Raw genomic sequence first — 15,538 nt, 5'->3', positions numbered from 1 at the left:
ACAGAAGTAGAGAATTGGACATACAGATAACTGAGGCATATAGAAATCCAACTAGCCATGATTAAAAAACAATCTACATCTAGACATATAGTAGTCAAGAGTGCAGAAACCCAAGAGAAGAACAAAATCCTACAAGCAGTTACAGAAAAGAAACAAATCACCTACAAAGGAAAGCCCATCAGAATCATGGCAGACTTTTCAATACAAACCCTCAAGTCAAGGAGAGCCTGGAGTGAAGTATATCAAGGCCTAAAAGAAAATAACTTCTAATATATACTGTTGTATTTTGCAAAATTATCTTTCAAAATAGATGGGGAAATTAGATACCTCCACTACAAAGAACACCTGAGAAATTTCATGAACACCAAACCAGCACTCCAAACAATTATAAACAATATACTAGAAAAAGAAATGAAGGTCACAACTCCATGAGGCCCAACAGAGGGAAGCCACCAGGCAAGTTAAGAAACTAAAGGGAAAGGGGAAAAAATAAGAAATAAAAGAGCCAACAACAGTAAAACATCATGACAAGGATGAGCCAATATCTATCAATTATACCATCAATGTTAATGGCCTCAATTCACCGATCAAAAGAAATAGACTGGCAGACTGAATTAAAAAGCAAAATCCAACAATATGCTGTATAGAAGAAACACACCTAACAAAAAGAAATTCATAGACTGAAAGGAAAAGGATGGAAAACAGTTCTCCATGTGGCAGGAACCAGGAAAAAAACAGGGGTAGCAATCTTATTTGCAGACAAACCAAAACTAATTAAGAGAGACAAAGATGGTCACTACATCCTTGTGAAGGGAACAATCCAAGAGAAAGAGATGACAATCATAAATATATATGCACCAAATATGAATGCCCCCAAATATACAAAACAAATATTAATGGACATGAAAACCAAATAAGTTCTAATACAATTGTATTGGGGGACCTCAATACACCACTATCACAAATAGACAGATCATGGACTTAAAAGATGGTTACAGAGTATTCCACACCACAAAATCAGAATACACATTCTTTTTGGCTGCACATGAGTCATTCTCCAAAATACACCACATGCTAGCTCACACGACATGTTTAAGTAAATGTAAAAGAATTGAAGTTACCTCCTGTATATTATCAGACCATAGTGCAATAAAATTGGGGATCGATGACATAAGAAACTACAAAAACCCCACAAACCCATGGAAATTGAATAACACCCTCCTGAACAACCAATGAGTAACAGAGGATATTAAAGAAGAAGTCACACAGTTTCTACAAGTAAATGATAATGCCAGTACAACATATAGGAATCTATGGGACACAATGAAAACAGTTGTAAGAGGGAAATTCATAGCAGTGAATGCCCATATTAGGAAAACAGAGAGAACTCAGTTAAATAACCTAATGCAGATCCTCAAGGTCCTAGAAAAAGAAGAGCATAACAAATCCAAAGCTCATACAAGAGAGGAAATTATATAGATTAGAGCACAAATCAATGCAATGGAGACTAAGAGAATGATACAAAAAAATCAATGAATCAAAGAGTTGGTTTTTTGAAAGAATAAATAAAATCAATAAATCTTTATCCAACCTTATCATACAAAAGAAAGAAAAGGCTCAAATCCATGAAATTAAGAACAAAAAAGGTGAAGTCACAACAGACCCAGCAGAAATCCAGAGGATCATCAATATCTACTTTGAGTACCTGTACTCTAACAAAATAGATGGACTCCTAGATACATACAAATTGCCAAAGTTAAATGAAGAAGATATAGAAATTCTAAACACCCCAATAACAATGAGTGAAATTTAAATTGTAATAAAAAAATTAGCAACAAAGAAAAGCCCAGGTCCTGATGGCTTCACTGCTGAATTCGACAAGACATTTAGAGAACTATCACTATTACTCTTTAAACTTTTCAAAGAAATTGAAAGGGAAGCAATACTTCCAAATTCATTCATGGAAGCAAGTGTTACTTTGATTCAAAAACCAGGGAAAGACCCAACCCAAAAGGAGAACTACAGGTCAATCTCTCTAATGAATATAGATGAAAAAAATCCTCAAAAAGATACTGGCAAACACAATACAGAGGGTCATCAAGAAGATCATACACCCTGACCAAGTCAGAGTCATCCCAGGGATGCAAGGATGGTTCAACATACATAAATCAATAAATGTAATACACCATATTAACAGAGGCAAGGACAAAAAGCATAGGATCATCTCAATAGATGCAGAAAAAGCATTCAACAAAGTCCAACACCCATTCATGATATAAATGCTACAGAAAATTGGAATAGAAGTCTTTATCTAAACCTGATTAAGGCTATTTATGAAAACCAACAGCCAACATCATACTAAAATGTCAAAAACTGAAAACATTCATGATAAAATCAGGAACAAGACATGAATGTCCACTATCACCCCTCCTATTCAATATAGCTCTGGAAACAGCCACAGCAATTAGAAAAGAGAAAGAAATAAAAGGAGTAAAGATAGGGAAGGAAGAAGTTAATCTGTCATTACTTGCTGACCATATGATACTTTACATAGAAGACTCAAAGAAATCTGCCAAAAGACTTCTAGACTTAATGGACAGATTCAGTAGAGTTGCTGGATACAAGGTGAACACTTAAAACACAATAGCCTTCTTATGTGCAAATAGCAGACTCACTGAGAGAGAAATTCAGGAAACAATTCCTTTTACAATAGCATCCAAAAAATTGGAATATCTAGGAATCATTCTAACAAAGGAAGCAAAAGACCACTACACTGAAAACTACAGCACTCTGAAAAAGGAGTTTGAAGAGGATATAAGAAAGGGGAAAGACATCCCTTGTTCCTAGATATGAAGAACCAATATAGTGAAAATGGCCATATTTCCAAACTACTGTATAGATTTAATGCAATGCTGATTGAAATTCCAACAATATACCTCAAAGAACTGGAGAAAACAACCCGATAATTCACTTGGAACCAGAAGAGACCTAGAATAGCAAAAGCAATTCTAGGCAACAGAGACACAGCAGAGGGTATCATTATACCCAACTTGAAACTATGCTACAAAACTACTGTGATAAAACAGCATGGTACTGGCAAAGAAACAGACCAGAGGATCAGTGGAATAGATTAGAAGATCCAAAAACAACTCCAGACATACTCAGCCACCTCATCTTTGACAAAGGAACCAATCACCCTCATTGGAGGTGATAGCCTCTTTAATAAATGGTTTTGGAAAAACTGGATTTCAACCTGCCAAAGACTAAAATTAGTCCCATACCTATCTCCATGCACTAAACTGAGATCAAAGTGGATTAAAGATCTAAATATTAAGACAGAAACACTAAACTTGCTGGAAGATAAGTTAGGTAGAACTCTTGGAGACATTGGCATAGGAAAAGACTATATGAACAAAACCTCAGTAGCATGGGAACTAGTACAAAGAATCAACAACTGGGATCTCATCTTCTTAAAAAACTGCACTGCAAGAGAAATCACCAACAGAGCTAAGAGACAACCTACAATGTGGGAAAAAATTTTTAGCAGCTGTACCTCAGACAAAGGACTACTATCTAGAATATATAAAGAACTGAAAAAAAGACCCCCCAAATTCAAAGACCCAATTAAAAAATGGGCATCTGAAATGAATAGACATTTCTTAGATAAAGAAGTAAAAGCAGGAATTAAACATATGAAAAAATGTTCCACATTACTGTTCATTCGAGAGATGAAGATGAAAACAACACTGAGATTCCATCTTACCCCAGAAAGAATGGCTGCTATCAAGAAATCAACCAATAATAGATACTGGCCGGGTGTAGGAGAAAGGAACCCTTCCCATTGTTCGTGGAGTGCAGACTGGTGCAACCACTGTGGAAATCAGTATGGAGATACCTCAAACAACTAGGACTAGAGGTCCAATTTGACCCAGCTATCCCCCTACTGGTTATCTTCCCCCCCAAAATTAAAAGAATCATGCCAGAGCAATAAATGTGCACCCATGTTTATAGCAGCACAGTTTGTTATAGCTAAAGCTTGGAAACAGCCCAAGTGCTCATCAACTAGAAACTGGATAAAAAGAGGGTTTTTAAAAAAAATGGAATACTACTCAGCCATAAAGAATGAGTAACTAGAGACATTTATCGCTAAATGGATGCATATTAAGGCCATACTCTTAAGTGAAATAAATAGGACACGTGTAAATACCAAATAGTTTCTCTGGTGTGAGAAACTGAAAGTGTAAATAAGGATTAAAATTATTAAAAAGAATAATTGATAATTTGATATAGGAAGAAAAGGTTCAAAGAGGTAGGGGAAGTGGGAGAGGAAGGAGAAAGAAAAAGGAAAGAAGGGAAAGGAAAAAATATGAGAAAAGAAAAAAATGGAAACAAAGTCTATATAAATAGGGAAGGGTGGAGGGGGTGGAAGGTGCACAGGTAATGGGGAAAATATAAGAACCAAGATACATCATGCACAGGTACAAGCAATCAATGATAAATGTGAATGTATTGTATATTTAAAATGTAACAATAAAACAATTTAAGAAAAAAATTTAAAAATTTTTAAAGGGCTGAAATTGTAGCTCAGTGTGAGACCTTGAGTTTCATCCCCAATATTGAAAGAAATAATAAAGGCATTGATTACCATAAAAAGGTATTTTTAGTTGTTTTCATAAAAATAATAGAATTACAAAAGTGAGTAAGTTTTTGCTACAAAATCCAATGGCGTAAAAGTATTTTTGATTAGTTCATTATTTAATTTTGATTTTAATCAGAATTATTTAATCTGAATGTTTATGATAATCCAATCAAAGGATTCCTTATTAAAAGGAGTGAATATTTTTATTTTTTATTTTATTTTTTATTAATTATATTGGTACATTTAAGGTATACAGTATTATGACATTCATCATTGGAAATTTACACCTTTACATAATCCATCTTGGTTCTTATTTTTTCTCCATTCCCCTGCCCTCCCTTCAACATCTGCACCCCTTGCTATCCATAGTTCATTTCCATTTTTTCTTTTTCTCATATTAATTCTATTCCCTTCTTTCTTTTCTCTTGCCCCTCTGATTTCCCCTTCCCCTTTGTACCTTTTCTTCCTATTTCACATTATCTATTATACCTTTTAGCCCTTATTTACACTTTCAGTTTCTCACACTAGAGAAACTATTCAGTATTTTCACATGTGTATCCTATTTATTTCACATAAGAGTATCCCTCAATGTGCATCCATTTAGCTATAAATGTCTCTAGTTTCTCATTCTTTATGGCTGAGTAATACTGCATTTTATAAAAATAACCCACATTTTCTTTATCCAGTCTCCACTTGATGGACAATTCTGTTGTTTCCAAGTTTTAGCTATCATGAAGAGTGCTGCTATGAACATGGATGCACATATATCACTGTGGTATGATTCTTTTAATTCTTTGGGTAAGATACCCAGCAGAGAAATAGCTGGGTCAAATGGGACTTCCAGTCCTAGTTCTTTGAGGTATATCCATACTGATTTCTACAGTGGTTGCACCAGTTTACATTCCCACCAGGAATGGAGTAGTGTTTCTTTTTCCCCACAGCCCTGCCAGCATTTGTTATTGGTTGATTTCATGATTGCAGCCATTCTTCCTGGGGTGATGTGTAATTTCAGTGTTGTTTTTATTTGCATCTCTCCAATGAACAGTGAGGTTGAATATTTTTTCATATGTTTATTTGCTATTTCTACTTCTTTTTGTGAGAAATGTCTGTTCATTTCAGATGCCCATTTTTGGATTGGGCCTTTAAATTTGGAAGGTCTGATTTGTTTGAGTTCTTTATATATCCTAGATAATAGACCTTTTTCTGAGGGACAGCTGGTGAAATTTTTTTTTCCCATATAGTGGGTTGTCTCTTCACACCGTTGGTGGTTTCTCTTTCTGTGAAATAGCTTTTTAGTAAGAAAAGATCCCACTTGTTGATTGTTTGTGCTAGTTCACAGGCAACTGAGGTTTTGTTCATAAAATCTTTTCCTACAGCAATGTCTTCAAGTGTTCTTCCTAACCTCTCTACCAGCCGGTTTAGTGTTTCTGTTTTAATATTTAGATCTTTAATCCATTTCCATTTTAGTTCAGTACATGGTGAGAGATATGGGTCTAGTTTTATTCTTTGGCAAGTTGAAACCCAATTATTCCAGCACTATTTATTAAACTGGCTATCTTTCCTCCAGTGAGGGTGTTTGGCTCCTTTGTTGAAGATGAGGTGGCTGAGTGTGTCTAGAGTTATTTTTGCATCTTATAATCTGTTCCACTTGTCCTCAGGTCTGTTTCTTTGCCAGTACCATGCTGTTTTTATCACAGTAGTTTTGTAGTATAGTTTCAGATTGGGGGTTGTGATACCCTCTGCCATGTCTCTGTTACCTAGAATGGCTTTTGCTATTCTGGGTCTCTTCTTGTTCCAAATGAATTTTTGGATTGTTTTCTGCAGGTTTGTGAAGTATGCTGCTGGGATCTCAATTGGGATTGCATTGAATCTATATAGCAGTTTTGGAAGTATGGCCATTTTCACTATGTTGATTCTTCCTACCCAGGAGCAAGCAATGTCTTTCCATTTTCTGATATCCTCTTCAATCTCTCTTTTCAGAATGCTACAGTTTTCAGAGTAGAGGCCTTTGATTTCTTTTGTTAGGTTGATTTGTAGGTATTTCAGTTTTTTGGATGCTATTGTGAAAGGAATTGATTTCTCCCTCAGTATGTCAGTTTTTCATGAACAGAAAAGCTCTTGATTTTTGTGTGTTGACCTTGTATTCAGCTACTTTACTCCATTTGGTTATTAAGTCTCAAAGACTTTTGGTGGAGTTCTTAGGGTCTTCTATATAGAGTATCATGTCATCTGTATATAATGGCAATTTGGTTTCAATTGCTATGTTTGTTCCTTTTATTTCTTTCTCTTGTCTAATTGCTGTGGCTAATGTTTCCAAAACTATATTGAACAGGAGAGGTGACAGTGGACATCCTTGTCTTGTTCCGGATTTTAGTGTGAAGGATTTCAGTTTTTGACCAGTTAGTATGATATTATCTGTGGTTTTTCATAGATGGCTTTTATCAGATTGAGGTAGGGTCCATGTATTCCAAGTTTTTGTAGGGTTTTTATAATAAATGGATGTTGGATTTTGTCAAGTGCTTTTTTTGTATCTATTGAAATTATCATATGATTTTTGTCCTTGGTTCTATTAATATAGTGTATTATATTTGTTAATTTGTGTATGTTCAACTTTCCTGCCTCCCTGGGATGAATCCCACTTGGTCAGGGTGTATGATCCTCTTGATGGTCTTCTGCATTCTATTTGCCAGTATCTTATTAAGGATTTTTGCATCTGTTTTCATTAATGAGATTGACCTATAGTTATCTTTTTCAGTTGAGTCTTTCTCTGCTTTGGGGATCAAGGTGATGGTTGCTTCCAGGAATGAATTTGGGAGTATTGCTTCCCTTTCAATTTCATTGAAGAGTTTAAACAACAGTAGCAGTAGTTTTTAATTTCATTTTCAGCTTCATTGGTTGATATTGGGCTGTTTAGAATTTTTAGGTCTTCTTCGTTCAACTTTGGTAATTCACATATATCTAGGGATCTGTCCATTTTTTCTGTTTTCCATCTTATTGGCATATAGATTCTTGAAGTAGCTATTGATGATCCTCTGGATTTCTGCTGGGTCCATTGTAATTTCACCCTTTTCATTCCTAATTGCATGGATTTGGACCTTTTCTTTCGTTTTTCTGATAAGGTTGGTTAAGGGTTTGTCAATTTTGTTTATTCTTCCAAAGAACCAGCTCTTGACTTCGTGGATTTTTTGTATTGTTCTCTTAGTTTCCATTGCATTGATGTATGCCCTGATCTTTATAATTTCCTCCCTTCTATGGGCTTTCGGTTTTCCTGTTCTTCTTCTTGTAGAAGCTTGAGGTTCAGCATCAGGTTGTGTAATTGTGCTCACTCTGTTTTCCTAATGTGAATATTCTCTGCTGTGAATTTCCCTCATAAGACTGCTTTCATTGTGTCCCATAGATTCTAATATGTTGTATTTTCATTGTCATTTAGTTGTAGGAACTGTCTAATTTCTTCCTTAATTTCCTCTGTGATCCATTGGTTATCAGGAGTGTGTTGTGCAGTTTCCATGTGTTCACGAAATTCTTGCAGTTTCTTTTGCTATTGATCTCCAATTTCATTGCACCATGGTCTGATAATATACAGGCAATAACTACAATTCCTTTGCACTTACTTAAATGTGTTCTATGAGTGAGTATGTGGTCTATTTTGGAGAATGACCCATGTGTGCAGCTGAAAAGAATGTGTATTCTGATTTTGTGGAGTGGAAGACTCTGTAAACATCTGTTAAATTTTTTTGTTGAAGAGTTTGATTGATATTTTTTGTCTAGTTGATCTATCTATTTGTGACAGTGGGATGTTGAGGTCTCCCACTCCTATTGTTTTAGTGCTTATGATTTTTCATGTTCATTAGTATTTGCTTTACGTAGTTGGGTGCACTAGTGTTTGGTGCATATATGTTTATGATTGTCATTTCTTCCTCTTGGATTGTTCACTTACAAGAATGTAGTGTCCTTCTTTGTCTCTCTTAATCAGTGTTGGTTTGAAATCTACTTGATCTGCAAAGAGGATAGCTACTCCTGCTTTTTTTTCAGTTCCTGTCGCATGGAGTATTGTTTTCCACCCTCTAACTTTCAGTCTGTGAGTTTCTTTTTGAATTAAGTGTGTTTCTTATATAGAGCATATTGTTGGATTTTGCTTCTTGACCCATTCTGCCAGCTGTTTCTTTTGATTAGTGAATTGAGACCATTAACATTGATGGTTAAAATTGATATATATTGGCTTATCCTTTTCATGACTTTTCCTTTTTGTTGGATTCTCCCCCTTTGCTTTTAATTTCTTGCTGTGCCTAATGAATTCATTCTACATGGCTTCATGGGGTTGTGATCCTCATTGCCTTTTCCTAGGATATTGTTTACAATTTTTTGGAGTGCTGGTTTGGTATTCATGAAGTTCCTAAGGTGCTCTTTTTCATGAAAGTATCTTATTTCTCCATCAATTTTGAAAGATAGTTTTGCAGGGTATATCAATCTGGGTTGGAGGTTGTTTTAGGAATGAACATTTTTAAAGAAACATTTTATACACATACATTCACATATATACTCATACATATACACACAAATCACTTTTAACCCTTTGAATAGACATAAGTAGATAACGCATGGATGTGACAGACCCATGTGTATTGCCCACTAGTTACTTTGAAACAATCATTTTATTTTCATCTTCCTTCTGTGCATGTATGTATGCCTCTCTCCCTCTCCCTCCCTCCCTCCCTCTCTCTCTCTCTCTCTCTCTCTCTCTCTCTCTCTGTGTGTGTGTGTGTGTGTGTGTGTTTTCCTCTTAGGTAAATGTAGATGACAATCTAATTATATAGTATTAGTATTGATAAATATATGTTGCTACAGGCCCATGATCCCTTATCTCTAATTCCCGAATGTATCATCCTTGACAACTGGCAATGTAATCATGACACATGGGGGAACTAATGTACTGAGACAACTGACATGAGGTTATTTAGGAATGCTTCTGTGTCCTCACTGAGTGCAAATATCTGCATAAGTCCCTGCAGACATGTCACCATGCATGGTTTTATGTTACATCTCCAGACCCTTTTGTGGCAATATATGGGAACTCTTTTGGTCATTCTATCATTGCTTTAAAAATCAAAAATTCTAAACTTTCAGTTGTCTGACTCCCATGGTTTCATGGTATAAATTGTAGATATGAAATAGAGTCTTGATGAATATAAATGTATATTTAAGATTAGAAGAAATAAAATATATTATTATCCTCAAATTATTTTTTTAAAAGAAGAAGAGTTGTCACAAGTGTTTGAAGAGACTATTGTGATGCAATAGTGGGAATGAGGTAGGGATATTTCATTGAGTCAGCCTGATCTGCAGCTATGGATGAAATTAGGGACTATATTCTAAGGCTATTGTTGGAATAACATAGAATCAGAAGACCTAAAGTTAACGAGAAAGAGTGATATTGAAGAATGAGTAAAAATGGGCACCCAAAATGGAATTAAATATTAACAAAAATACACTGGGAAACACTGTGGCAGTGACAGAGCTCAAAGCAATTGAGCAAATAAAAATATAAAATAACAGATCTCAGGAGGAATAAATAAATCAATGTATAGTAAACATGTGCTGTGTACCAGGGACTATACTACCTCAGTGACATATTATTTTATTTTATTCTCTTCCCATATGAAACAATTCAGTCATATAAACTTCATATTACAGAAAGAAACCTGGTAAGTCAGGTTCACTAATTTGGACAATGTCACAAGCCAGCAAGTGCCACAATTATCCAAATTTATTATTGGTTGATAAAGGATCTTTGGTCTATCTATGATGTTTTATTAAGTGATAAATAAATTATAAAAAGAAGAATATATTTCCTGATAAGGTGGAGAAAATGTTCTACTGAGTTTTAGAAAAGTGAATATAATATAGCAAAAAACAATAGCAGTTTTGTTACTAAAGAAGATTAGAGAAATGCCAGGAAATGTCTAACATGTGGAGAAGTATATGCAAGAAAGTCAGCTATTTCAGAGATAGAGCTAAGCTTTGATACCAGCCCTGTTTTGTAATTTTTCTTACTCTGACTATTTTGTATGAAAACAGATGGATTGTTAATAAGTTTTATTGCCCTAAGAATAAAGAAGATGAGATTCACAAAACCTTTGACATAATATATGTGCATAAAACAAGGGAATTATTGGCTTTCTTCATGTAATTATCAATATTATCCTGAAGAGAAGAAAGAAGAATGTGATCAAATAGCAAGAGGGAAAAACTTTAAAGGCAAGGAGCAGTCATAGGCTGCAATTGAAGTACTTCAAATTGAGGTGATTAGATTAATGGAACCAATGGCCTTATGAGACTGCCAAGGGAGCTCATTCTACTGTATAATCATGTTAAGGCACAGCAAGAAGACAGCTGAAACCAGGAAGCTCTCCCCAGACACTGAATGTGTCACCATCTTGATCTTGGAGCTCCAGAAATGTGAGAAATACATTTCTGCTATTATAAATCAGTGTTTATGGTATATTGTTAAGGTAACCCAAACAGATTAGAAGATACCAAGTTAAGGAGGAAACTGTACGTGAAAATATAATGATCAAGAATTAATGACCACTGATTTTTATGAGTGATATGATTATATTAACTTGTTTATCATTTTGCCATTATTAAAATGTGCATATATTAATTAAATGCTGTGTTTCTTTACTTCAATTAAATCCTCATTTTTGGAGTCAATATTTAAGACTTCTTTGGGGGGGTGATAAAGGTGCTAAGAAATTATTAGACTCAAATTTTAGCTTTGAGTTGTAGCAGATAAGTAAATAAACTAAAGATTTTCAAAGCTCATCTAATCTTCCATGTTTTCTTATGTATTCCTTCAGAGTAACACATGTGGAGGGACTTTTTTGTGGTCACAAAAGCCTTTTTGTAATATCCTTTGCTTTTTTCAGTCCATTACTGAGAGGGCATTAACCTCAGCAAGTCATTGGATCTGCATTAGTCGGTGACCACTGTGTTCACAAATGAGGTAACCATGTTTTTTCTCATTTATTCCACTTCTCACAAAGTTCCTCCCTAAAGATGAAAATTTCATCTTTCCTTAAGCTTTCTCAACCCTTATTTCTTTCTCTCATCTTCTTTGCTGGCACTCTCTCTTCTGCTTCTAAATAGTATAATGCTTTGAGGTCTATTCTACCCCTATAATCTCTGTCCTCCATGTAGATGTGTCACTGTAAGGCTTTAGCTATCACTTATATGAACTGATGATACCAATTTATACATTGGTCCATATCTTATAAGCTATGCATTAATAGGTCCAATGTTACTTGAAATTTGTGACTGTTTAAAATTTATCCCTCCCACCACTATCACTTGGCTATTTGCCCCAAGCATTCCCAGAGTTAGAATATGAGTCATATTGAACTCATTACTAAAACAAGTAGGGTCCAGTAGACCTCCTGAACAACTATTTGTCTCACCTTTAACATTAATTTTGGTAGCATGTCCTATTAAATCTAAATCCAAATTACCCTTTAACATTTTCATCAATCTTACACTCTCATTACAATGCAAAGATCTTTTATTAAATTACTAATTATTCTAATTAAATTAGAAGCAGATCCCTAAATAACCAGTATTGAATGAGGGATAAAAATTATGTGTGCTCAAAGACTTAAAAAGAAAAGATGCATATTATAAATAAACATATAGAATTTATACAAAAAAACAGATTCTCAAAAAGGGAACTGAGAGTTGTGCTTCTATTTATTTCTAAAATGCTATAAGGAGTTTATTATGCAGACACCTCAAAATCCTAAAAATAGAAATTCCATTCAATTGAGTTATTCCTCTTTTAGGAATCTTTCTGAAAGTGTTAAAGTCAATATATTATGGTGATACATGATTATGCATGTTTAGCTGCACAATTTATAATAGCTAAATCTCAGAAACAGTTTATACTCCCCCAGCAGATAAATGGATAATGAAAGTGGGATTTTTACACAAAGACTACCACTCTGCCATAAGGAAAGATGAAGTTGAGGCATTTGTAGGTAAATGGTTATACCTGAAGACCATAAATGGAATAAATTAGACACAATTTTACATATTGCATAGGTTCTCTTATACAAGAAATCCAAAATATAAATAAAGAGCAAAATAAAGGCTAGATAATAGGAGTATGGAGATTTTTTTAAATGGGAAGAACAAGAGATATAGTGGGAGGAGGAAAGGAAAAGAAAAAACACAGAAAGGAGAATAAAAAAGTAGATTAGTGCTTTTATAAACAGGAAGGGGCACAAGAGTTGAAGAGAGCAGGTAGGGATGGAAGGGAAAGGGGACAAAAAATTAGGATGTATTATGTACATGTACATGATAAATGTAATCATCATTTACTGCAAACATATACCAATAAAAGATGAAATAAAATACTAGTAAGAATATTATTCTCTCATTGCAATAATAAAAAGCCACATAAATCACAAAAGCATAACTTTTTTGCATAGATAAAAAAGTTGTTCTCCCGGCGAAATCAAGAATCCTGTAATAGGGCCAGGGATTTAGCTCAGTGGTTCTGATGCCTGCCTCGCAAGCGCAAGGTGCCGAGTTCGATCCCTGGTACCCCAAAAAAGAACCCTGTAATAAAAAAACACATTCTTCCTTCTATGGAGAAATAACGGAGCACTGGCTTACCTAGAAATATTATGGGAGGAAGAGACTCCAGGTAACTTTCAAGAAAGAAAAATAATTAAGAAAAATGTGATATTAGAATCTAATGGCTGGTGGAGGTAGGTTGAGTTTATTACCTGCTCTACCTGTCAATTTTCTTATTGTTGCGATAAAATATCTGATGCTTTTGGCTTATGGTTTCAGTCCATGGTTGTGTGGCTCCAAGGCAGAAACATCATTACAGAAGAGCATGGCAGAGAAAGATGTTCAATTTGTGGTATCTTGGAAAAAGAGAACAGGAGAAGAGCACTAGAGAGAAAAGTGCCAGCTATCAGATATAGTCCCGGAGGTTGGTGGTGCCTTCATTAACAACTCAGACACACCAAGAAGTGTGCATACTAATTGCTTTGGCATCTCTCAACCCAATCAACTTGACAATCGAGATTAACTATCATGCCAAATCAAAGCTCTCATCTCTCTAGAACAATATAATCCTCTAGTAATCTAAGTGCCTTAGGCAAAAGGTAGAAGGGTCTTGAGAAGTCCAGGAGTAGAGCAGACCTGGAGGACAGGTGGAGTTATTTCTAAGAACAAGGAAAAAAATCACCACTTGGATCGTTCTTTTCTACAGAACAAAAATTTTGGGCTATTGAGGGAAGGAAGTTAAACTCTGTTGCTCCCAGAATATAGATTGTGACACTGTGGCTGGATAAAAGGTGAAAGAATGATGAGAGGTTGGAAGGAGGAAGATCAAATAGTTCCATACATTAGAACAACAGAAACTAAGGCCTGACTAAGTCTGTAAGACATAAGACATTTGTTAGGTGTTTAAAAAGCAGTATGAACAATGAACCTGTAGCTAATAGAAAATTGATTCATAAAGAAATTACTAATAAAAGAGTAGACAGAAAAATGTTAGAAACATGAAAAAGATAAATAGACGGCAACTAGTAGAATTATTTTTAATTAAAATATATCAGTAATCACATCAGATATAAATGGTTTCAATACATCAAAGGACAGAATTTTTAGAGTTCATAAAAAGAAAGCAAGATTTAACTATATACTACTATCTATAAGAAACTCACTTTAAATACATAGAGACATAATGGTAATATATATGTAAATAAATATGAAGAGATAAAATATTTATAAAAGATATATATAATATTTATTTATAAAGAATATATACTAGACTTCATAACAATGAATGTCAACAGACATAAGGAAAAGCATTAATTTATGTTAAAGATATCAATTCCTCAGAATCAAATCTAAGTATGTGTATATTTGAAAATACAACTTTAAAATACTAGTAAAATTGATAGTAGAAAATCCAGTTTTACTTAAAAGTTCCAACACTCCTCAGGTTGATAAAAAATCAGCAAGGATTCAGGAAATCTAAAAAATATCTATCAACATGATACAATTGACATTTAGAAAATAACTCCAAATGCCAGAATGGATATTATTTTCAAGGAAACAGAATATTCACCAAGTTAGATGAGACTCTGAGCCACAAAATAAGACATAACAAATTTAAAATGATTAAAAACATACAAAGTATTTTCTCAAATGAAAAGAAATTAAACATAAAGATAATTGAGAAGTTCATAAATATTTGAAAATTTAACTATATAATTATAAATCATTAATCACAGAGGAAGACTAAAGAGGAGATTAAAAAATATTTTTGGTTAAATAAAAATGAAAAACACATCACAAATACATCACCAGAAGTGTCAAGAGCCCACTTTCATCACTCTATTATTACTGTTGTTTATATTTTAAGCAACATAATTAATTATGGACAACAATTTATACAAGAAGCTTACAGAACCAGTGAGTTTATCAATCATGGGATATAAGGCTGATATACAAAAATCTACATATTTTTCTATGTACAAACAATGAACAATTGGAAATAAAACTTAAAATAAAATCTATTCACGATAGTACAAAACTCCCTAAAACTTAGGTAATAAATTCACAAAAGTTTTACAAGATCTACGTATTGAAAATAGTCTACATAAATCAAAAGATGTGTCAAGTTATGGACTGGAAAATTTAACATGATAGGATGTTAACCTTCCCCAGATTTATCTTTTGATTCCAGTCAAAATCAATCAAAATAAGCTAATTTTAAAATATAACTTAGAAAAATAAATTAAAATAATCACAAGAATTTTCAAAATAAGTAAAAATTTCTAGAGCATTCATTATCATATTTCAAGACTCACTGTGTAATCATAGTCA

This window comes from Heterocephalus glaber, unplaced genomic scaffold, assembly GCF_053883595.1.
Source record: "Heterocephalus glaber isolate CG9 unplaced genomic scaffold, H.glaber_assembly_v1.0 deba00001472, whole genome shotgun sequence".
In the NCBI taxonomy this organism is placed as follows: Eukaryota; Metazoa; Chordata; class Mammalia; order Rodentia; family Bathyergidae; genus Heterocephalus; species Heterocephalus glaber.
Note: the sequence above shows the minus strand (reverse complement) of the source record.